At 43.3% G+C, this 22,886-nt stretch overlaps 1 long non-coding RNA gene across 1 annotated transcript in view; it reads left to right on the plus strand.

Annotated features, from left to right (window-relative positions):
• LOC120401850 overlaps nt 1-21,687 on the plus strand; it is a 95,475-nt gene extending 73,788 nt beyond the window's left edge. The window contains exons 3-4 of the long non-coding RNA XR_005596783.1: nt 5,092-5,152; nt 21,529-21,687. This is a non-coding gene — a long non-coding RNA (uncharacterized LOC120401850). The remainder of the gene's footprint in view (nt 1-5,091; nt 5,153-21,528) is intronic.
• The last annotated feature ends 1,199 nt before the right edge of the window (nt 21,688-22,886 follow it).

Consider the following 22,886-nt stretch of genomic DNA (forward strand, 5'->3'; position numbering starts at 1 on the left):
AGCTCTGGATTTACTGTAAAGAAATGTACAGTAAGGAGGAAATACCCAGTTGCTATAGAAACTAGCATTTTTTTAAAAAGGGGATGTGAAAAAGATTATTTCTTTCAATCTATAGCTTTATGCAGCATTTCCTAAACTTCTCTAATTATGCTGTGTGATATATTTTTTCCACCAATTAGCTGGCATATATCTCCATTGTAGTCAATAGAACTAAGTTGATTTACACTAGACAATGGTTTGCCCCCAAGTGTTCCTTATATTTTTCTTATCATTAAAAAAGTTACATAACATTAAGAACAATAAAAGCACAGACTTCAAATATGGAAAATTGAAGACTTTTACAGTCTTTGTTTAAGAAAGAGTCAATTAGTTTTAAAAAACTTTTCAAAAGCTGTCAAGATAATCTTGCCCTTTGTATGAAATGATGTACATTTGATAGACTAAGCTGACAGAAAACAGAAGACATTGCATTGTATTTTGTGCAAACTAGTTATATATTTATTGAATTTCAGGTGCCATCATTTGTATCTTGTCTAGAGAAAAAATAAGTATAAAATTGATCCTAGATAAATTAATCAATTTTTGTCCATCTCCATCTCAACCTAAAGTTGCCAAAAAACAGAGGACCCAAAATTCCATTTGTATTAGTTTTAAATAAGAAAAAAAATAATAGATTAGATAAACATGTTGTGCAGAAGAATGGTAACATGAAGGCAACAAGAAAGACAGATCAGTAAAAGGTCATGGATGGTATTTTTCTATTTCAACCTCTGCAATAGCAGTGACAGTTTTCCTGTGATCTACTGATTATTGCTACAGTGCAGCTGCAGTACCATGGGGTTGGTAGTTTTGTTTTGTACCTCAGTGAGAAAGCAAGCAACTTTTAAAAAATCCACTTTTTTTCACCCAGGTCTTCTCAGAAGCTTTTTAATAAGTAAAAAGCAGATAACCTAGGAGGCTTTTATTGTGCACTCTCTCCTGTCAGCAATATGGGATTTCAAACTTCTTTTGTGTGTGTATTGCTCTATATTCCATGTAACCTCCCTATTTCTATCCTATCCTTGAAAGGCTCCCACTGACTTTAATGGACTTTGGATCAGTCCTTATGTGAGCTTCTGTATTAGTCACCTAATATATTAGTGGGTTTTAAATGCACATATTTAATGTTGAATATGCATATTCACAAACAATTACAGTACATATATTTGACTGAATCATGCCATCTAGTTTCAAAGTTTCACTTAGATTATCAGGCTTGAATACAGTGGAACTGGATTGAACTGGAGTCCTAGTATTTATAATTCTTATTCCCTGCCCACCAATATTTAATCAATCACTAGCAATTAGTTGAATGACTAGACAAATATCTGCTCTATAAAGGATCTATAGATACCCTAGCTGTCTGCATACTGTAGCCAGAAACAGCCACGTTTATATGCTCACAATAACTCTTTTTGTTCCCCCCCTCACAGTGTACAAGATGATAATATACAATGATTGTTTTTAAAAGCTTTCCAGTTGCCTTTCTGTAGGTATTTGGAGCCAAAGCATTCCAGCACTCAGGAGCCATGTTGTCACAGACCACCTTCATTGTAGCCCTGCATTATATACACTCATAGGCGGCAGGTTTGTCCCAAAATGGGGGGCTCGGTTTGCCTCTGCCCTGTTGGGCCCAGGACTGTGGAAGAAAGTGCACGGCTAAGAAAGGACATGGTGGAAGAGGGGCATGCAGACCACCTGCAGGAGTCAGACAGCTTGGAGAGAACCTGCTGCTGCCCCCCAGAGTTGTCAGAGGCTCCTACCCGAGAGACTGGCTTGTGTGTTTGTATGGGGAAGTTCCAGAGCGCTGGCACTCCCTCAGACTGCACTTTCTTCACTCCACTCCTCAAGATGGACCTGACAGAGGGGTTTTCTTTTCTGGCCACAAGATCTCTCTTCTCTGAACTCCTCTCTGTTCAGTTGTTGGTACCTTGAGAAACTTGGGAGAGTGCTGACTGAGACTTAAAGCCGAGGTTCCGGGAGGCAGGAGCTCTGAATTTTGATTCTGGAAATCAATCCAGGGGGGCGGGGTGCATGCTGTGGTGGGGGGCTCCCATGGCAGCAACTGCACAGTCTCAAGCTCCAGCTGAGTAGCACTCAATCAGAGATGCCCCAGTTTGGGGTTGGAGAAGAGGGGGGAGAAAAGAGGGGGGTCTGGGAGGGGGAGCAGGGGGTTGGGAGGCAGAGGTTGGATGGGGCAGAGGTTCAAGGGCCGAGAGGCAGCGGGTTTTGCTCATGCAGGGGCAGAGTTTTAGGAGGTGGGAGGTAGGGGTGCGGTCCTGGGAAGTTGGGTGGGGTGGGGGGAGGGCAAGGGGGGGGCAGAGGGGGAAGGAGAGAGGAGAGGGTCCCAGGGGGACCAGGGGGGGGCAGGGGGGGCAGGGGCTGGAGAGGGGAGGTGGAGGGCAGGCTTTGCTGGATGGCGCAGGCTCAGGGCGGAGGCTGGAGGCAGCCGCGCAGTAAATCAGAATCGGCAAGGTACTCAGGCAATCCTGGGCTCCTTGGTGAGGAGCAGCGGAGAGGGGTAGCAGGGCTCTGGGCCCCCGGGGGGGCGGTGGGGGGCCAGAGGGCCCTCTGATTCTGCAGGGCGGGGCCTGTCTCAGGGCTCTGGGCTCGTCAGGCCAGCAGAGAAAGAGGCCAGGGCATCCTGCTGGTCAGGGGCTGAGGGCTCTGGGGCTCTGGAGCAGCAGGCAGCCCAGCCCAGATCCCAGTCAGGACTGGCTGAGGTCCTAAGGGGCTCCGGCGGCAGCAGGCAGCCCAGAGCCCTCTGACTCCCGACGCGGCTGGGATTTAAGGGCTCTGGGCTGCCAGCAGCGCAGAGCAGGAGAAACCGTATACACTCTCTGAAGGTGGCAGAAACTATGAATGCTATGAACAATGGGTGGCAATAACTTTCTCACTGCCTCAACTGCCTCAAGGTTGCTGAGTTGCCAAGGAAACAAGTTTCATAGAATGGCCACTTATTGGCTGTGCCATTTGTTCCTCTGGCTCAACATTTCCTATCCCCTAGTCCCTAGAACCCCACTCATGTGGAACGTGCAAAGAGGGGCTGGTTTGTTGAAGGGAATAAAGGCTGCAACAGAACCACCACTCTCCTATCCATGTAGCTTGAGTCATTTCCCCCATGACTTTGTTTTTTGTCCCCCCATCCCCCACACACACACCATATAGTGGAGAGGAGCACTTGAGACATCGAGTTTAAAATTATAATGAATAACCAGCCCTTTGTTATATTTTTCTTATCTCCATAAAGAAATTTATTTAATTTTCATGCTAAATATTGAATAAAATTCCCCCACATGGCTAAGGGTTAAAAAAAAGCATTTGACTTTTCCCCTAGTAAACGTCAGGAAGTCCCAAGGTCAGACAAAATAGGTAATAGATATATGTGGCTCTTCTACTGGAGAAATATAAATGAACTTCAGTGCCAATCTTTTAGCAATCCCTTGTTAATATTGGAGAACAATTTCCATTACTTACAGTCAGTACAGACTCCACATAGTCATTCTGGAACATTCAAGACAGCAAACACGACCAACCATTGAAGAGCACAAGAAGAACTAATTCAATGTGTATTTTGGCCACAGACAATTAAAATTTGTAATTTCTCAGGCTGCCAATCATCTCCTTCAGTCCTGTTTATTCACTGCTTTAAGGATTTAATTCTGATTCCATACTCTTGTATTCTTATTATCTGTTTTATTTTACTTACTTTTTTCCCTATCCACATTATCCCCCCATCACCGGACATAAATATATGATTATTATGCTATTAGAAAAAGGCACATGCACTGCTCATTAAAGAATAATGGGAGATACATAATAAATGAAACATTTTCTCATCCCTGTTGTGTGGTTTCTAGTATTCAGTATTGTAGATACTTCTGATTATTAGCTGTCTGTTGCAGTTCCTATAGTGAGCTGTGTGCAAAGCTTCTGATAGGGAGAAAAGTGTTTAAGTACTGTAACTACGCAAAAGAGTGAGAAAACACAGCATTGATACAACTAGCAAGTTGCAAATAAAAATAAAAAGCTCTCAAGAAATAAAGGATGTAGTAATTTTAGATATACCAGGAAAAAAACAGCTGTGCGAATTTAGCACATATATTAACTAAGACAAATGTATTTCTTTACAGTAGCACCTTAAAGGCTATTACATATATCTTCTATATGGAGTGTCTTATACATAAATTATTTCCATAATACACTAAATAGGATGAATTTAAAGATATCTTAAATTATAATATGGCATAAAACTGGAAATGTCAACAGGATAAAATGTTCCAAAAGTTAGATGTAGCAAGCTTGCCATCTATTGATCAACACTAGATATCTTTGTTTGCAAGAAGCTTTTGTATATGATAATATTTGGTATGAAATTCCCTTTGTCTGATGAATTCAAAACATTATGTATTTACATAGGGCTGTATCCAAAGCCCTTTTACCTTAATGGAAAGACTCCCATTGATTTCAGTGGGTGGTAGATCCGGCCCAGGCAGAATTTCTGAATTGGGATTTATTGTGTATGAAGGAGCATTTTATTAAGAGGTGCACAATTTTGAAATAGTATTTGGAGAACTCAAGTGGTTTTTATGCTTGTAAAGGAGTTTTCAGAAGTCAGTGGAGTTCTGTTGAAATGAAAAACATTACATTACGAATAGATTGGCCAAAACAATACATAAATAAATATAACCCTGCTTTGCCCAATTCTCTTTCTGTTTCACAAAGAGATCTTCATTTTGTCCCCTACCATCTGCCAGTTTTGCCTGCAGACAAAGCTTGTCAGTGCATAGTGGGCAAGTACAGGAAATCCACATGTCTAATGTATTTGGTGCTGTATACCCTGCTGTTCCACTCAAATACTTTTAGATGTGCAAGTTGAAAATTGCTGCTGTATCATGTTCACAGGAGAGAAGTGGCTCACTCTAGCCCTTTCAGCACTTTCCCTCCTCTCCACAGGATAGTACCACTTATAATCATTATTTATTAATTATTATCATTATTTAATTTACTATTTTATTCTTTATTGCCATTAATTTATTTCCTCCTTTGTAGGCTTACCAAGATAAGGATAACACCACATGAAAGTGGATGAACTATGACCTTGAGCTACACGGTAATGGATTTAAAAAAAAACAAAACTAGATCTTTATGATGATTCTGATATTGAGATCCTTATAATTTTTTCCACACTAACATGTATGCAGTACATCAGAAACATCATACCTTAGCCATTATGATGAATAGTGGGCACACATACTGTGTCCCTTACAGCACATAACACCTTCAGAATGAGTTGGTAAGACTATTGCATGTTGGAAATTGATTGATTAAAGTAAGATGGGGAGGACACAATGTGCTCTTTTCAAGTGCACAAGAAACCTGGACTACACTTCTCCATCAGTGCACCTCAAGTTTATGAAGGTCAGGACTCAGCTGCAAGATTTTTAACCCATTACAGTATGTCACGGAGTGTGGGGGAGTCCGTCCCTGCACCCCTCTTCCTGGGACCCACAGTGACTCTCAGCCAAGCCAGTAAAACAGAAGGTTTTACTCCCTCCTTCCCAGGTGGAACACTGCCAGCCCCCCTTTCCTGGGAATGCTGCCCCTCATCCAATTGGGTCTTTATCCAGTCAACCCTCTGTGGGTTGGGTCTGCTCGGTCTGTCCCTGAGCTTGGGGCACTGGGCCCGTATGTGGCCTCGTTGGCCACAGGAAAAGCAGCTCATGTCTCGTGGTTCCCCTCGAGTGGGTCGGATGGACCTGGCGCTGGATGTTCCACTTTGGTGGGGATTCTCCATAGGCCCCCGCTGGGAGGTCCCATGGTGACTTTCTCTCTGCGTTGAGGCAGGCCTGCTCCTTCGAGACTCCTCCCTGCCATCCCCTGTCCGACTGTCCATGTATTGGTCGGCCAGCTGGCCGGTGTGCTGCGGGTTCTCCGGCTTCTGGTCCATCAACCACAGCCGCAGGTCAGAGGGGCACTGCGCATACAGGTGCTCCAGTATGAATAAGTCAAGCAGGTCCTCTCTAGTTTGGGCCCCAGCTGTCCACTTGCGGGCGTATCCCTGCGCCCGGTTGACCAGTTGTAGGTATGTGACCTCCCGGGTCTTATGTTGACTCCAGAACCTCTTCCGGTACATCAGCCCAAACTCGCGGAGCAGGGCCTCTTTGAACAGGTTGTAGTCCCCTGCCTCCGCCCCTTTCATTCGGCTGTACACCTCCACGGCGGTGGAGTCCAGTAAGGGGGTGAGAAACGGGATCCTGTCTGCAGGGTCAACCCGGTGCATCTCGCAGGCATTCTCAAAGGCCGTCAGGAAGGTGTCTATGTCCTCCCCCTCCTTACGCCAGGCCAGGAAGCTCTTATCAAAGCTCTTTGTAGGCTTGGGTCCCCCCTCACTCACCGCAGCCGGGGCCTTACTGTTGTTCAGCTGGGCCAGGTCCAGCTCATGTTTACGTTGCTTCTCCTTCTCCCTCTCCTCGTGTTCACGTTGCTTCTCCTTCTCCCTCTCCTCGTATTCACGCTGCTTCTCCTTCTCCCTCTCCTCGTGTTTATGCTGGTTCTCCTTCTCCCTCTCCTCGTGTTTACGCTGGTTCTCCTTCTCCTCCAGCTCACGCTGGCTTTGTCTCTCTTCATGTTCCCTCTGTTCCTTATGCTCCTCCAGCTCTCTCAGTTTTATCTCTCTCTCCAAGTCCAGCCGCCTGCGCTCCACAGAGGCCGAGCGTCGCTGGGACGATCCCCAGCTGGGGGGTGAGCTTCGCCCGGCCGATCCCCTGCTGGCCGGGGGGGTCACGGTGCCCTCGGTAGCTGGGCTCCTCCTTCCCCTCCCCCTAGGCCTAGGGGTGGGAGGTCTCGGGGAGCCCTCAGCGGCCAGCTGACCACTCCCAGCGGGGACAGATACTGGTGCCTGCTCTGCCTCTGCCCGGCTGCTTCCCTCAGAGACAGGGATCGGTTCATTCACATGATCTGCGTCCTCCAGCTGGGCAATCAGCTGGGCCTTGGTGAGCTTCCCACTGTGCAGCCCTCTCCGCTGGCACAGCTCCACCAGGTCACACTTGCGCTGCATGGCATACATCTTCCTGCTGGCCGCTCACAGGCCGGGGTGCTCGCCGCTCCCCACAGGTTCCAGGGGGACCCCTAGTGTGCCAGTCCTTCAGGTCACCACCTCTCTGCCAGGGTCGAGCTGCAGCCTCCTCCGCCCCTGGGATCGCTCACTGTGATCCCCCGGGGGACCCTGTTACTGCAAAGTCCTTCTCCCTGGTCACGCTCTCCCAGGGGTTAATTGCCCCTTCGTTTTACTGCTCCCCAGTCACTTACTGCAGGAAGCGCCGTCCACGGGGTGCAGTCGATCCCACCGCTGCCACCAGTTGTCATGGAGTGTGGGGGAGTCCGGCCCTGCACCCCTCTTCCTGGGACCCACAGTGACTCTCAGCCAGCCAGTAAAACAGAAGGTTTATTGGACAACAGGAACACCGGATACAGCAGAGCTCGTGTTCAGAGCCAGGACCCCTCACTCTGGCCTCTCTGGGGGTTCAGGGTGTCTGGATTCCAGCACAGGTTCCCCTGCAAACCCACCACCCCGGTCCCAAAACCGAAGACTGACCCCACCCTCTCCACTCAGCTCCTTTTCTTTTGTCCAGCTCCTGGGCCGAGGTGTCACCTCCCCTCCCCCAGGCCTAGCTCATGTTACAGTCTGCATACCTGCGTCTCACCTAAAATCCTCCCTGCTCTCCCATCCTCCCTGCTCTCCCATCCCCCACATAGACAGTCCCTACTCCACCACACAGTATTACACCACTGTCCTATTGTTGGGATGAATGGGTTTTGTGGAATCTTTCTTTTCCCTTCAATGGGCTTAACTTCCTGTCTCTTCATTTTCTTCCAATTTGATTCTGAGCTCATTTACACCAATGTAAAACTGGAATAACTTCACAGACTTCACCAGTTTAAAGTCAACTCTATTTACATCAATGGAATTAATGTGTGCTGCTGGAGAACTTCCTATAAATGAGACAACAAGATTCCCTGGCAATCTTGCTAAGAGGGAGCTGAAGTTGGAGGATGGGAGGTCCTAGAGCCAGTATGGAGGCATATGGGAGGGAGGGATTTAGCCACAGAAATTAATGGATATTGTAGGCTGAATCCCCCAGGGGTCTTTGAACATCTCACCAAGAGTCTACGCATGGATGGCACTAAGAAATCTGGCAGGTGTGAGATCTGTGCAGTTTTATCTGTTTAGTGTCTGTTTAGTGATAAAGTAAAATTCAAATAATAATGAGCTGAGGAGAGAGAAACTCAGGAGACATATATACATACAATAAGAGAAAGAGAGAGCGAGAATAAGACTGGCTGAATTTTTTATGACAAATAGTAAATTTGCTGAAAAATGCATTTTTCGGGCATCAGAACTATTCATGAATTTGGGTTGAATTCGGCAAATAATTTTTGCTGAAAGAAACTTCCTTAGAACCATACATTTTGGAAATGTTGAAATAGTTCATTTCCAAAAAATCAAAATAAACCATTTAAATTTTTTTGTTTGGAAATGATATTTTTAAAATTAAAAGGTTGATTCAAATAGACATTTTCAAAATAAAATGTTGACTCAAGATGACATTTTCTAAACAGAAAGTGTCAAATGTCATTTTGAATCAACATTTCATTTCAAAAATGTCTTTTTTGAGCTGACATTTGAAAGGTTTAGTTTCAGTTTTTCATTTTGCGAAAAACAATTTTAAAAAATCAGTTTTGGTTCAAAACTAACTGATTTTTTTTCAGTTTTGGATTGGCCGACAAACTGAAGACTGAATTATTCCCTTATCTTTCTCTCTTTATGTACAATTTGACATTGCAGAGAAAGTTACTAAAAATGAAGCTTTATGATGATAGCAAAATACTAAGTGAAATAGCTAAGCTAGAACACTGAAGACAGAGAGAGTCTATATCTACAATGTATAAATATGAGGCTGGGTAAATGTGCCTTTCAGTTCTCTTTAAAATTTTATTAACATTACACTATAGTAAACTTTTAGATTCATATCATTTTAATTTGCCTAATGACTCTAGAGCGTTGCGTTACAAATATACATATTCAAACCTATCCAGTAAAAACTTTTGCACAGAGTAGCTTTTTAAGCTTGCCTTAGCCTTATCTCATCTTAAAGTTGTTTTCTTCATGACACTGAGCATATTTTACAAAGGGATTTTCAAAACCTTGGACAATCTGTTCCTATCTCTGAAAACAAAGAGCCAAATTCAGACCCGGTGTAAGTGGGTGCAGCTTTGTTGAAGTATTCTTATGCCATGTCTGATTTTGACCCACTGTGTCTTGAGTGCTGATACATTATTCTTCAAATCAAACATGTCAATGTACTTTGAATTTTTGAATTTATTTTGGGCAAGATGCTGTAAGTCAGGGAAAAGCAGCATTTGTCTGTGCTGGATTTTTTAATGGTACTACACTGTGAATCTTAATGGGAATGGCATTAAAACATTAAAATATGTATTAAAATAGACTCCATTATGCTTGATCATAACATTCCACTTTTTATGTGTTCCACTATAAATTCTGTTCCTAAAACTTTCACGACTTATCTATTAAGAACAGCTATAGCTCAGCTAGAGCAGGTAGTTTGAAAGAAGTCAGTATTTTTACTTTCTTAAACATGATTTTTAAACATCTGCATTTAGCGTCCTTCATGTTTTCATTCAGGGCTGGCGATAGGGAAAATGGCAACCTGGGTGAACTTGTATTTTGGACCCCCAGCCTCTGCTGCCTCCCCAGGCTCCCCACCCATCCCACCATCACCCCTGGCCCCTGCTGCCTCCCTGGCCCTTCCCATCCCCCAGTCCCTGCTGCTTCCCTGAGCTCCCAACACATCTTCCTATCACCTCTAGCCCCCACTGCCTCCCCTGGGCACCCCACCCATCCCTCCATTGCCCCTGGGTCCCACTGTCTCCCCCCCCCCCCCGCCATTGCCCTTAACTGCTTTTCACAGCTTCACACCCCAGGCCCACCCCTTTCCTTGCCTCTTGACCACGGTGCCCCCTTGACCATGGCACCCTCTGCAGTCGGCCACATTCCCCACCCATAAGGCCGGCCCTGTTTTCATTTCTTTCACATATAATTTGAAGGACTCATGGCTGCTGCTGATACCTTTGCAATGCTATCCTGTTGTTGAGTGGGGAGGGTTTATACAGGGTCCCTTCCATGCCCCTCCAGCCTTATTCATAATGTCCAGAATTTTATGTTAGCCCTTCTATGCTTTTGCAAATGTAGTGAGATCACATTTATTCAATACAGTGGGCCAAATTCACCACTGTGCTACACCAGTTTTACATCTCTGTATCTCCACTGATCAAAACTGAATGACAATGATATAAAAATAGAGTAACCGAGTAGTAAATCAGGACCAGTGTGTGGAGTCACTGTGAAATTACCCAAGGTACAATCTGGACTGTTGAACAGTTGTGTCTCCTCAATTCTCCAACCCGGGGTGCCTTATACACTGCTTTACTATGAGAGCAGCCACTCCTTCTCTGCTCACACAGGCAGCCTCCAGCATATAAATTACTCTCAGCTATACTGTTTGAATGCTAGGGCCAGCCATACTTGAATTACACTGCAGAGCAACAACGTCAAATACCCAGGCCAAGATTTTTTCCAGAAATATGTGTCTTGTACTGCCCAGGACTCTCCTGGACAATACAAGTTTACATAAATTCCATCATTTTGTAGAGAATGATATACACAAATCCTGTTATCTCAGATGGAGTTTCTCAAGCACTTTAATCCAAACACACTGGTTTAGATAAAATTATAAAACAAGTTTATTAACTACAGAAAGATAGATTTTCAATTATTACAAGTAATGGGGCAGAATTGGTTACAATGAAATACAAGGTAAAAAGCAAGTCATACCTAACTTAACAAGTTAAGCGAGTTTAAAGCAAAAGTCTTTCTCATCACATGCCTCAGCAGTCTTACTGGCTGAATTCCTTTCAGACAGGATCCCTCCCTCAGTCCAAAGTTTGTTCTTTATTCCTCACATATTGTGGCTGCCATGGGTAGAGAGAAAGGGAGGAATCAATAGGTACAACTGTTCCCCATTCTTATACGTTTCCTCTTCTTTGAGAGTCATCTCCAGCTGGGGTTCAGGAGACAGAAAGTCTGTGGGGATGGGAACCTCTAGCTGTTTCTTTGCCAAAATGTAAATGTCTCGCTTGCACCCTCTTTCCTGCCAAAGAATGGCCAATTAACCAGGTCCAATTGATTTTGTTGACACCTGACAGAGGGGTCAGTTTGCCTTTTGTCTCTGAGGAACTGGTTTGTGGCTGCTTCCCCAGATATGGCATATGTCTTAGTAACATCATATAGTTCCTATTGAAAAGCCAGAAGGCAGGCAGGTATGTTAACAACAAGAAGGTCAGAGAAAGTGTGTTCCCCTTACTGAATGGGGGAGGTTGAGTGACAGAGGATGTGGAAAAAACTAATGTACTCAATGCTTTTTTCGCCTCTGTCTTCACAAACAGGGTCAGCTCCCAAACTACTGCACTAGGCAGCACAGTATGGGGAGGAGGTGACCAGCCCTCTGTGGAGAAAGAAGTGGTTCAGGACTATTTAGAAAAGATGGATGAGCACAAGTCTGAGGGTGCTAAAGAAGTTGGTGGATGTGATTGCAGAGCCATTGGCCATTATCTTTGAAAACTCATGGTGATTGGGGGAGGTCCCAAATGACTGGAAAAAGACTAATGTAGTGTCCATCTTTAAAAAAGGGAAGGAGAAGAATCTGGGAAACTACAGGCCAGTCAGCCTCACCTGGAAAAAATCATGGAGCAGGTCCTCAAGGAATCAATTTTGAAGCACTTAGAGGAAAGGAAAGTGATCAGGAACAGTCAGCATGGATTCACCAAGGGCAAGTCATGCCTGACTAACCTAATTGCCTTCTATGAGGAGATAACTGGGTCTGTGGATGAGGATGTGTTATTCCTTGACTTTAGCAAAGCTTTTGATACCGTCTCCCACAGTAGTCTTGCCGGCAAGTTAAAGAAGTATGGGCTGGATAAATGGACTATAAGATGGATAGAAAGCTGGCTAGATCATCAGGCTCAACAGGTAGTGATCAATGGCTCCATGTCTAGTTGGCAGCCGGTATCAAACGGAGTGCCCCAAGGTTCGGTCCTGGGGCCGGTTTTGTTCAATATCTTCACTGATGATCTGGAGGATGGCGTGGATTGCACCCTCATCAAGTTTGCAGATGACACTAAACTTGGAGGAGTGGTAGATACACTGGAGTGTAGGGATAGGATACAGAGGGATCTAGACAAATTAGAAGACTGGGCCAAAAGAAACCTGCTGAGGTTCAACAAGAACAAGTGCAGAGTCCTGCACTTAGGAAGGAAGAATCCCATGCACTGCTACAGACTCAGGACCGAGTGGCTAGGCAGCAGTTCTGCAGAAAAGGACATAGGGGTTACAGTGGACAAGAAGCTGGATATGTTGCCAAGAAGGCTAATGGCATTTTGGGCTGTATAAGTAGGGGCATTGCCAGCAGATTGAGGGATGTGATCATTCCCCTTGTGACGGGGCAAGGCCAGATGGCTTTAGGAAAGTAGTGAGAAACAGGTATGTTAGCCCCAGGCTAAACAAATCCCTGTTACCACGGTAACCAAATGGCAGTTGCTCCAGGTTAATCAAGACACCTGGGGCCAATTAATATTCTTACAGGAAGCAGTGGAGACAGCTAGGTTGATTGGGACACCTGAAGCCAATCAGGGGCTGGCTGAAACTAGTTAAAAACCTCCCAATTAGTGTGGTGGGTGTGCATGTCAGGAACTGTAGGAGGAAGTTGTGCTGTTGGAGAGACTGAGTAATACACAGCATATCAGGTACAAGGAAGGAGGTCCTAGGATAAGGGTGAAGTGGAGCTTGAGGAAGTGGGGGTTGCTCAAGTAGCCCAGGGAATTGTACATGTCCTGTTTCTAAAAGGTCAACCACCATATCTGATACTTTTAGGGTCCCTGGGCTGGAGCCTGGAGTAGAGGGTGGGCCTAGGCTCCCCCTCTTTGCCCCCCCTCCCCCGATTAATCACTGAGACTGTGAGACAACAGAGATTGTGCAAGAAAGAATAGTTTCTCCCCACCTCCCTTGCTGGCTTATGATGAAAATGGTTTAGTAGGCTGTGACCCTTGCCTCTAGAGAGAGAAGGGCTACGTGGAGGGTCACAGTGAGCCTCTGAGGCTAGCAAAATCCACCAGGAAATGTGGGACCCATGGAGACAAGGACAGAGCTTTGTCACACTCTCTATTTGGCATTGGTGAGGCCTCATCTGGAGTACTGTGTCCAGTTTTGGGCCCCATGCTACAAGGAGGATGTGGAAATGGAGGCTGGAGCACATGACTTATGAGGAGAGGCTGAGGGGACTGAGGTTATTTAGTCTGCAGAAGAGAAGAATGGGGTGGGGGATTTGACAGCTGCTTTCAGCTACCTGAAAGGGGGTTCCAAAGAGGATGGATCTAGACTGTTCTCAGTGGTACCAGATGACAGAACAAGGAGTAATGGTCTCAAGTTGCAGTGGGGGAGGTTTAGGTTGGATATTAGGAAAAATCTTTTCACTAGGAGGGTGGTGAAGCCCTGGATTGGGTTACCTAGGGAGGTGGTAGAATCTCCTTCCTTTGAGGTTTTTAAGGTCAGGCTTGACAAAGCCCTGGCTGGGATGATTATTTGGGGATTAGGTCCTGCTTTGAGCAGGAGGTTTGACTAGATGAGCTCCTGAGGTCCCTTACAACGCTGATCTTCTATGATTCTAAGCCTGACGCATCTGAAAACATCATACAGTAGATTCATATAAACTTTACATACAATCTTAACACATTTTATCAGGACAATAATGATCAGGGAATCATGAGTTTACAAGGCATAGTTTGTACCAAATTTATCAGAGTCTTGAAACAATTACAACTCTCTCAACTGACGTATTTAGGATTTAAAAGTAGCATATGAAAATCTATCCTCTGAAGGTGTTTAGCATGTTTGAGAGTAAGAAACTTTAGATAAATCTGGACAAACTTTAAATAAACAGAAATTAGACATTTTTAGCCAAATCTTTTGAGCAGAGGTGGACCTAAGCCACAGAGTTTGGATTCAGGTCCCAATCTGAATTATACAAAAATTGAAGGGATTTGTATCCAGGGTTTTGATTCAGCATCTTGTATAGAGAGAGACCATTCCCAAAGTTCACTTCTGATTGTCTTCTAAATTCAGGGCTTGTTCAGCTCTCAAATGTTAATGTTTGTTTAAGTTTCATTGACTATGCCTCACTAGGAGTATAGCAGGTTCACTTGGGCCTCGCAAGGCTAGTGGGCAGGACATAGCTCAGTTGTCTCCCACAGTATTGGGATGGCCTTGCCAGGCAATCTGTGGGCCTGGTGGCCAAGTTACAGTCTGCCATCCACCAGTGTTCCCCAGGTTTACCTGGTCAGTCAGAAGAAGGAAGATAGTAGGTTAACCTGGGCCCTCCTTCTCCATGGGGTCCTGGCCCAGGGCCCAGGAAGAGGTGAGGGGAATCTCAGTCCCCACTAGCTGGTCCAATAGGCTAAACCAAAATACTGGATATGAATCCCCTCAATAGGCTAACCTTCCCATTCTCTCTTCAGTTTGGGGCATAGTCCCAACACTCAGCTTCTCATACCATCTTAATAATTCAGACAATCAGTTGGGGTTTCCCATCTCATTTTTCAGTCTCCAATTGCTCTCCTTTGTCAGGGAGAAGGAAGGAGGGAAGTTAGAAGAGGGGGCCAGGCCATTAGCATCCCAGTCATGTCTTAATCACAGTCTGAACTCTTCCCCTGTAGATCCCTCTGTTCCAGAAGCTACAGTCTGGCTGCCTTCCTGCAAACAGTCTCTCCGTCACTCTCCCCCTGCTTGCTTGTCAAAACCGCCTTTTAAGTAGGCTCTCCATTTGGATCATGCTCTGCAAGAGGCTGAGGGGCAAGACCTTTTTGGCCTAATACTGCTCTGCAACTCCCTTAGTCTTAGTGTGAGGTCTTTAAGCCTCAGGAAAGCAGAATCTTTCGATAAATATGAACAACTTTTACCCATTTTTCAGTGCACTGAGTTCAAACATGATTTTCTTCAAAACCAGGCAAGCATTTCCTCATGTCATCTATTTTCTTGACTCTTACTCCCAATCTTGTTTACATTTCTTAGTCCGAGGTAGTGATGCAGTGAAGGATCTGGTTTCAAGCCTGTATCTAACTTTCACAGCCATCCTATAAGATTCCAGTGCCATAGAAGAGAGAGGTATTAGTAACCTATAACATCAGTGCCATCCATTGGGATTTGGAATTGATTTTATAGTTCTTAACTGCAGGTGATTCATTCAGCCTGTGGTCTTTCACACATCACTTAAAACTGTACCCAGTGTCCTACTGTTTAAATGTGAGCAGTGGCAGAAAAACAAGTTAGGCAGCAGCTTTTCAGGCAGCAGTAACAGCCGGTATATTATGACCTATATTATGAAGCTAACCAGCTGTTCTGCACTCATGGAGGGTTCTTTATTATCAGATACTGTGTAAAATGAACAGTTAGTTTGCTTATAATTTCCAAAAAGAGGCTATGTGTATATGATGGAGAAATTGTATGTTCCTCTGATGGCGTTATCAACCCCACACCAATCCTGAACACTATACCTGCCATAAAGGTTAAACCCAGAGGGAGACATTAAAAAGGGCTGAATCTGTCTCAGGTAGGTCCTGACTAGGAGAGAGAGCAAATCTCTGGCTCTTACTCAGTGACAGAAGCCTAGCTGGAGTCAGAGTGCTAAGCTGGACTGCTGGCAGATACAGCCTCCCAGAAGGATGGTACATCTGCAACAGGGATTCCAAGGCAGTTGGGAAGGAAAGCAGCAGGACATGAGTCTGCACAGGATTTCCCATGCTGGTGGAGGGTCCTGTAGGGAGACTTTTACTGAGTCAGGGACTGCACAGTCAAGGGAGTGTGGGGAAAAATGCTCCTGCAGCAGAACCATCTGGGTGGTAGAAATTGGTAAGCTCTGCAATGAGCTTGTGGAAGAGGCTTAGAGAGAGCAGAACCAATATATTGTGAACCTGGGAAGAGGCTGAAGCAAAGGCCCACAACAGAGCAATGTAGCAAGTGGTTCAGGAAAGCAGAAAGGGGTCTGTGTAGCCAGAATTTGATTTAAGGGTCCCTGGACTGGAACTCAGTGGAGAGGAAGAGCCAGTTCCTCTACCAGTCCACCCAGTGAGTCTAGACCTTAGACTGTGGGTTCAACATGAAGTTGAAGGACTATTAGTTATTGGACTACTGGTAGGGTTACCACCTTTCTAACTGATGGTAACCGAACACCTGAGGCCCCTCTCCTGCCCTGCTTCTTCTCCCAAGGCCCCGCCCCTGCTCCGCCTCTTCCCTTGAGGCCCATCACTCATTCCTCTCCTCCTGTTACTCTCTTGATTGGCTCAAGGAGCCTACCTGCAGCTAGGAGGTGGCTCTTGCTGAGCAGGGGCTGGTGCGGGTTAATGACCCAGCACATCCCCATGCCCTGCAGTAACCAGGCTTCTGGTTCAGGTGCCATTTAGCATTGCCAGGTCCCCTTTTAACCCTACTTTCAGGTGGAAAACCAGGCTCCTGGCAGCCCTAAATGGCACCTGGACACAGAAGCCAAAAAAGAAGATTTTCCGGGTAAAACCTGCATGGGTGGCAACCCCAACTATTGGTTTACTCCCAAAAGGGTGGGATTCTCGGTGACCTGGCCAGAAGGCCATGTTGCAAGAAGAAGCAGAACACCTCAGGGCTGGAATGGCTGTCAGCAGGGGGCACTAAACAGAAAGAGTCTGCTATGTTACACCCCAGCCACCAGGGAGCATGCTGGCTAGGTGACTCACATGCTTACCACTCCCAAATTTACAACAGTGCCAAATCCTTTTCCCCCACTCAGGAGATCTCCGACAGGAGTCACATGGTTGTGCTGCCTGGGACAGAGAGAGGAAGAGTGTCTGCCAAGGCCCCATAATACCATACCCCTGCAAACTGTGGAGCTGTATTTGATGGATATTTATTGTTCCCAATACACTCAGCATTGGAAGGGGAAGGGGCGGGGGCAAGGTAGGTGGAACCATGCGTATCTGGTACCACTGGCCAGTCTCATCCTCCTTCCTCCAGCAGGGGACTGCAACACTTGCATGGGCTACAGCAGTTTGGAGAATACAAGAAGATTTCTTTCTCCTTGTTCTCTTGTGGAGCTCCCCAAACACATTTCAGTTACTTGATCTATGTGCAAGAGTAAACATTTGGCCATAAATACAAACCCTCAACATAGTTTCCAGTGCATAATCTACTTTGAATATTTTTTGCAGCTAGACTTGCTGCTGGGGAAAGAGCCACAAGATAAAATTAGTTGCACATGCCAGAAAAAAAAATGAATAGGAATACAATCCAAACAGAGGTGACAGCTGAAAACATTACAATAGTACCAACTTCTATACCACACTGTGACCAAGTTTCCAGTGTTAAATTCAGTACTAGCTTTAGCTGTAGTGCTTTTTTTTCTTGACAAGGAGGAAAATTTACTGGGGAAAAAGTTTTCTTAATGCTTCCTATATCTCCCAATTTTATTTAGAAATGCAGAGGAAAGGGAAAAAGAAAAGTAAATCTGACAGTTAAATATAGAAATGATCAGTGTGTTTTGGGTTTGTAGAAAGGTCATAGCTCAAGGAAGCAGTACTTCTCAAATACGAAAGAGCCTGCACTGAAACCCAAATTTAATTCCAACCCCAAACAAGAACTGCCTTAATTAAACATACAGGACTGATCCTCAGCTGATGTAAATCAATGTAACTCCATTAACTTCATTGGAGCTACATTGATTTATACAACTAACTAACTGACCCATTGTACTCATCAGACATACACAGATGTTTGTTTTTGTTGTTTTGTAAAACATATTGAGGTGAATACAAAGGACAGAGATAATGCAGAAAGGCTAAAAATTCATTGTGCTGCAAAGGGACTGCACAAGATATTTAATGGAGCTTAAGTGGTGCAAGAATCCTTTTGCTGGACTCTCTGCACTGATGTGAATGTACTCAAGGTTTGCAAGTTCTTTCTCCTAACACTTCACAAAAAATAAAAACCTTTACCAAAGCCTTGTGTAGAATATGTGGTATTGCAGTATTTACTTGTGCTGGCTATTGTTGCAAAGGAAATTCTAAGTGCTGTTGGCTCATTTTAAATAATACTACTTTGCATTTTCTATTATTTCCATGGTTTCAAAGTGCTTTACAAATATTAATGAAATTAGCATCATAACATCCTTTTGGGGAAAAGCTTTCTGATATTTTTTTTTATGAGGGTGGGGATTGTCTCATTTTACAAACAGGAAAACTAAGAAACAGATATGTCAATTGGTGTGTCTACAATCACATCTCAGTCACGAGGGTGAACAGATGAGATGAAGAAAATATCGGGACACATGGGTGTCAAGGGGTCGGCAGGCGGAGAAAAAAAAATGCCAATTGCTGCCAACGGAGCTAAAAAAAACAACAAAAAAACAGTGCTGCCGGCAGAGCGAAATATCAGGACGAATTGCATCCCGACCTAAGATCAGTCAGGATGTGGGCCAACCACCCAAATATCGGGATGGTCCCGATTTTATCGGGACATCTGGTCACCCTATCAATCACAGATCATTGTCCTCTAGAGAACAAAGAAAAAAAGTCTTGTTAATACCTACCTTTGTCTTATATGTGTAGTTTTTAAGATACCTCAATGTGGAATCCATTCATCTCAGTATCCTTTGCAACCAATCACTTATAAATGAAAATGCTGAAATTGTTTTCCTCACTTCTATGCATGCAGACGCATGCAGCAGACATTTTAATATAAGCATATATTTAGTTAGAATAATATATGGAATGGTCACACCTTTATATTTTTATGGTGGACTAAAAGTACAAAGCACAAATATAAGAGCAAAGAAAATCACTGAGTACTTCATTAGATAGACTTTTTATCGTCAAAGCAGATGCAAGCATCAATTAATCTTCATAACATCTTTGTGAGGTTGATATGTCAAGTATGATCCCCATGTTAAGCACTGTATATAGAAACCAAAGCAAAGAAATTCACGTGATGTGCATGTAATTATTTTTGTACATTGACTACACATTCACCACATATTCATTAGTGGTTAGAAGTTACTACTGTATTGTTTTCTGCCTTTGAAAATAGTATATTTGAGATGCTCCTTCTGTAGTTTCAGCTTCAATACTTGCGCTCATTTTCACCTCATATGGGGAACAGACTGTTAAGGATGGAGATGTGCGGTGAAATATTAAAGGGTGTTTTTAAGTGAGTGAATTTACCCCCCCCCACACACACACACCTCAATGTAGATTTTTTTTTACTTTAACCCTTTTGCTGCTAGTCCACCATAACAATTCAGCCAGCAGTGTTCACTGGAAATCAGAGTAAATTAGGTCATACTTGAGCAGCAGAGAAGGTGGAAATTCCTGAAACATCTGAAAGTACTAAAGGGATTAAAAATATCCCCCTACCTCCACTTAGCTTTGGATATTAAAAGTTTATGAAAGAATAATAGTTTCGGATGCAAAAAGCTTGACCACTGGGTGACGTGATTTGTTCTCTACTGATGAGAAGATAGTATTGAACAGTACAGTTATAAAAAGACATGATGATATTGCTGTACTTTGCAATACCTTGGGATGCTTTTAACTATTCTCTATTGCCACCTGATAAATCAAGAGAACTAGTAAAAAAGTTTTAAATCTACTGCATCTTGAGGAGCTATGTATTAAGAATGGACAAATTATCATGATAAGGGGCAAATCTGAGACTTTGGCACAACCTTCATCTTCCAGTAGTCTAGGAGGACATGGCACTGAATAATATGACCAGGGAAAGCATATGAGCATCTTTTTCCGCTTAAGTATGATTGTTTGATGCTATGATTGCTAGATTGTAGGTTAGCATGATTGCTAGAAAGGTACTAACTATTGCTCTGGTCACTATAGACACAGCCAAGCTATATACAAAATCAGTTTATAGTCATATGTTTTGAAAACAGGTTTTGTGGTACTGTTATGCCATTTCTACACTAATTTGTGGGTTGGGGAAACATGGATCTGATCCAGCCAACTCTTACTCACTGGAGAAACACTTTCTCAGGATAAGACACGATATGAGGCAAGGGAGAGAGAATGCTTGACTTCACAAGGTATTCACTATATTGCCACCCCCAAGCATTCAAAATCTTGCATCAGGATCCTTAGTGCTCATGTATCAGCAAGGAGTTGAGAGAGAACAAGAGTCTAATATTTACAAGGCCAATATAAAAAACACTGGACTTATCAAATTAAATTTTTATTTCTATAATAACATAGGTGTACAGTGTTTTACAGATAAATTAAGGAGGTAGGTCCCTGCCTCAAGGACCTAATAATCTAAATTAGAATTCTTAGATTTGAAGACCAAAGGGGACAATGAAGTTTAACCTCCTGCATAACAGAAGGCAAAGACCCTACGCCAATATTTAGGATAGGTGGGGCAAATTCAAATGCATATGAAGAAAGCTGGTCACATTTTTTTTCCTGTGAAAATTTTAAAAGAAAGTGAACAAGTTTCATTGTTATAGAAAGTTTTGTTTTGCTTTTTTCACAAAATGCCTGTTGTGGATTTGTTTTTTTTTCTTCTCGCACTTTTTTACCTTACCATGGTGGTCAAAAAGTTGCTATAAAACATGGCTTTCAGTTAAAATAAATAAAATAAACATTTCAATAAGTTTTGATTATCAATGTGATATTTTTGAACAAGAAAATGGATCAGTTTCAAACCCTGCAAACATTTGAAATGTTTTCCATTTTTTCCCAATCTTTTAAAAGAAAATGTCAACCACCTCCATTTTTAATGTTTAAATTGTATGTGGGCAAAGCATTCTTGATAGTCATTGCTTTTTATAACAAAACACACTGTTTAAACTCTTAGAATTCTTAGTTCAGTGCTCAGTTATGAAAGCTGATGAAGTGTTTATATCCAGCACCCACTGAGTAAGAGCTAGTAAAGACCAAAAAACATCGCTCCCAAGCAAACAACAAGGGCAAAACAATTGAAATCCAATATTCTCCTTTTACTTTTCATGGATCAGGAGTAGTTTGGGGCAAATTAAGTTAGGTACACATAGTTGTTAAGCTAATCTCCATGGGGGATGTGAAATTTCAATTCAGCAGAAAAAACATGGACAATGTTCTGTTTAAAGGGCAGTGATTAAGCCTTATTAATAAACTACAGTATTTTGTCAGGAGCAGGAATACTAGTTTGATGTTTTCTAAACTGGCCATTTTCATTCTGCAAAAAGAATGAAAAGTTCTTGCTACATTTTCACTCTTGTAGATTTTATTTCTTATGTTGGTTGGCTGCCATTTTCTGTTTTCATCACTGTATATTTGGATTTGTCATGATAGGCACTTCTAAAAACTACTTAAAGCCATCTTCATTTTGGAGCTTTGGAGAAAATTGTTCCTTGGACGATCCAACTTTCAGTTCTGTGTTTAGATGTTGAGTACATGACATATCTGGGTCACTAGAAGAATGATGACAGCTAAAAACGATGCAGCTCTAATCCTCACATCTTTCATCCACTGAAAAGAATCCTGTTACTTGCTTATTTTTATTCAAATATAAGAAGGGGAGGGGAAAAAGATGTGGGGGGGGGAGCATTGTTCATGATGTCTTATGTAATATCAGCATTATAGTCTCATAAGTCAGTATACAGTTTGTTGTTTTGAATTATGATATTTAAGATTTCCTATCTAAATAAAAAGTTTATCTTTACCTCAATCTGTTTCCCTTTATCAAAAGTATTCAGTAATGTATATAATAGAATGTAGTACTTAATTTAAGTAGACACACAACTTGTTGAGCTATATGAATATGTATGCTGGTTAGAAATATTAGGTTTGGGTTTTTCTAAGCACAATTGTTTTACAGAAGGTGCCATTTTGAATTTTCTGAACTGACATATCAATGATATGATGTTACTCAAGTAACTGAGTGAAGACTGATATGTCAGCTCAGGAAATTAAAAAAGGCTTCTGAACTTCATTGAAAAGTCTAGTTTAATCAATAGTTCTTTCAAGATATTGTGATGGACTGGCTGGCTCTGGGGGGAGGGGAACTAGGCTATAGGCAAGGGATCATTTCAGCTCTAGATCACTGGTTCAAATCTGCTGATAGACATGTAAAGTTATTACTTTTTTCTTTTTCTTTTTTTTTACAATTGCTAGGCAGTGTCAGTAGAAAGGCACAGAATTCAAAAACCCCTACTTACAGCTGGAAATGTCTTTAAAGTCAATGCAAGGGGTATGATAAGTTTTCTGTTAGCACATTGGGAAGTTAATTGGCACACAGTTCTATCCTTAAGGGGGCACGTTCAACTTTTGTAATGACGTGCAGGAAACCCCACAGAGAACCCTTGTAAACATCCAGGGTGAAGTCCACCCCTGAGCTGCAGTGTTGGTGAAAGTCCTGTACATCACTTAAGATGCACTTAAGGCTTATTTTGGAAGTGAACCCGGACAGAATAGTTGTCTAACAAGCACATAGGCATCAAGATAGACCCTTTATTATGAAGAGGGAATATGTACAGAAATGAGGTAACAACATTTCCTACCACTCTGTGTAGTTACAGCCTGTAACTGCCTTGTCCTGGGCTTCTTTATTTCTGCCCCTGCAGGAAATGTATCACAGACAAAGACTACATCTCGAGTGTACAGGAAGTGTGGCATATCTACACTTCTTGCAGGACTTACTCAAGCTATAG

The sequence above is a fragment of the Mauremys reevesii genome, linkage group 3 (assembly GCF_016161935.1).
Source record: "Mauremys reevesii isolate NIE-2019 linkage group 3, ASM1616193v1, whole genome shotgun sequence".
In the NCBI taxonomy this organism is placed as follows: Eukaryota; Metazoa; Chordata; order Testudines; family Geoemydidae; genus Mauremys; species Mauremys reevesii.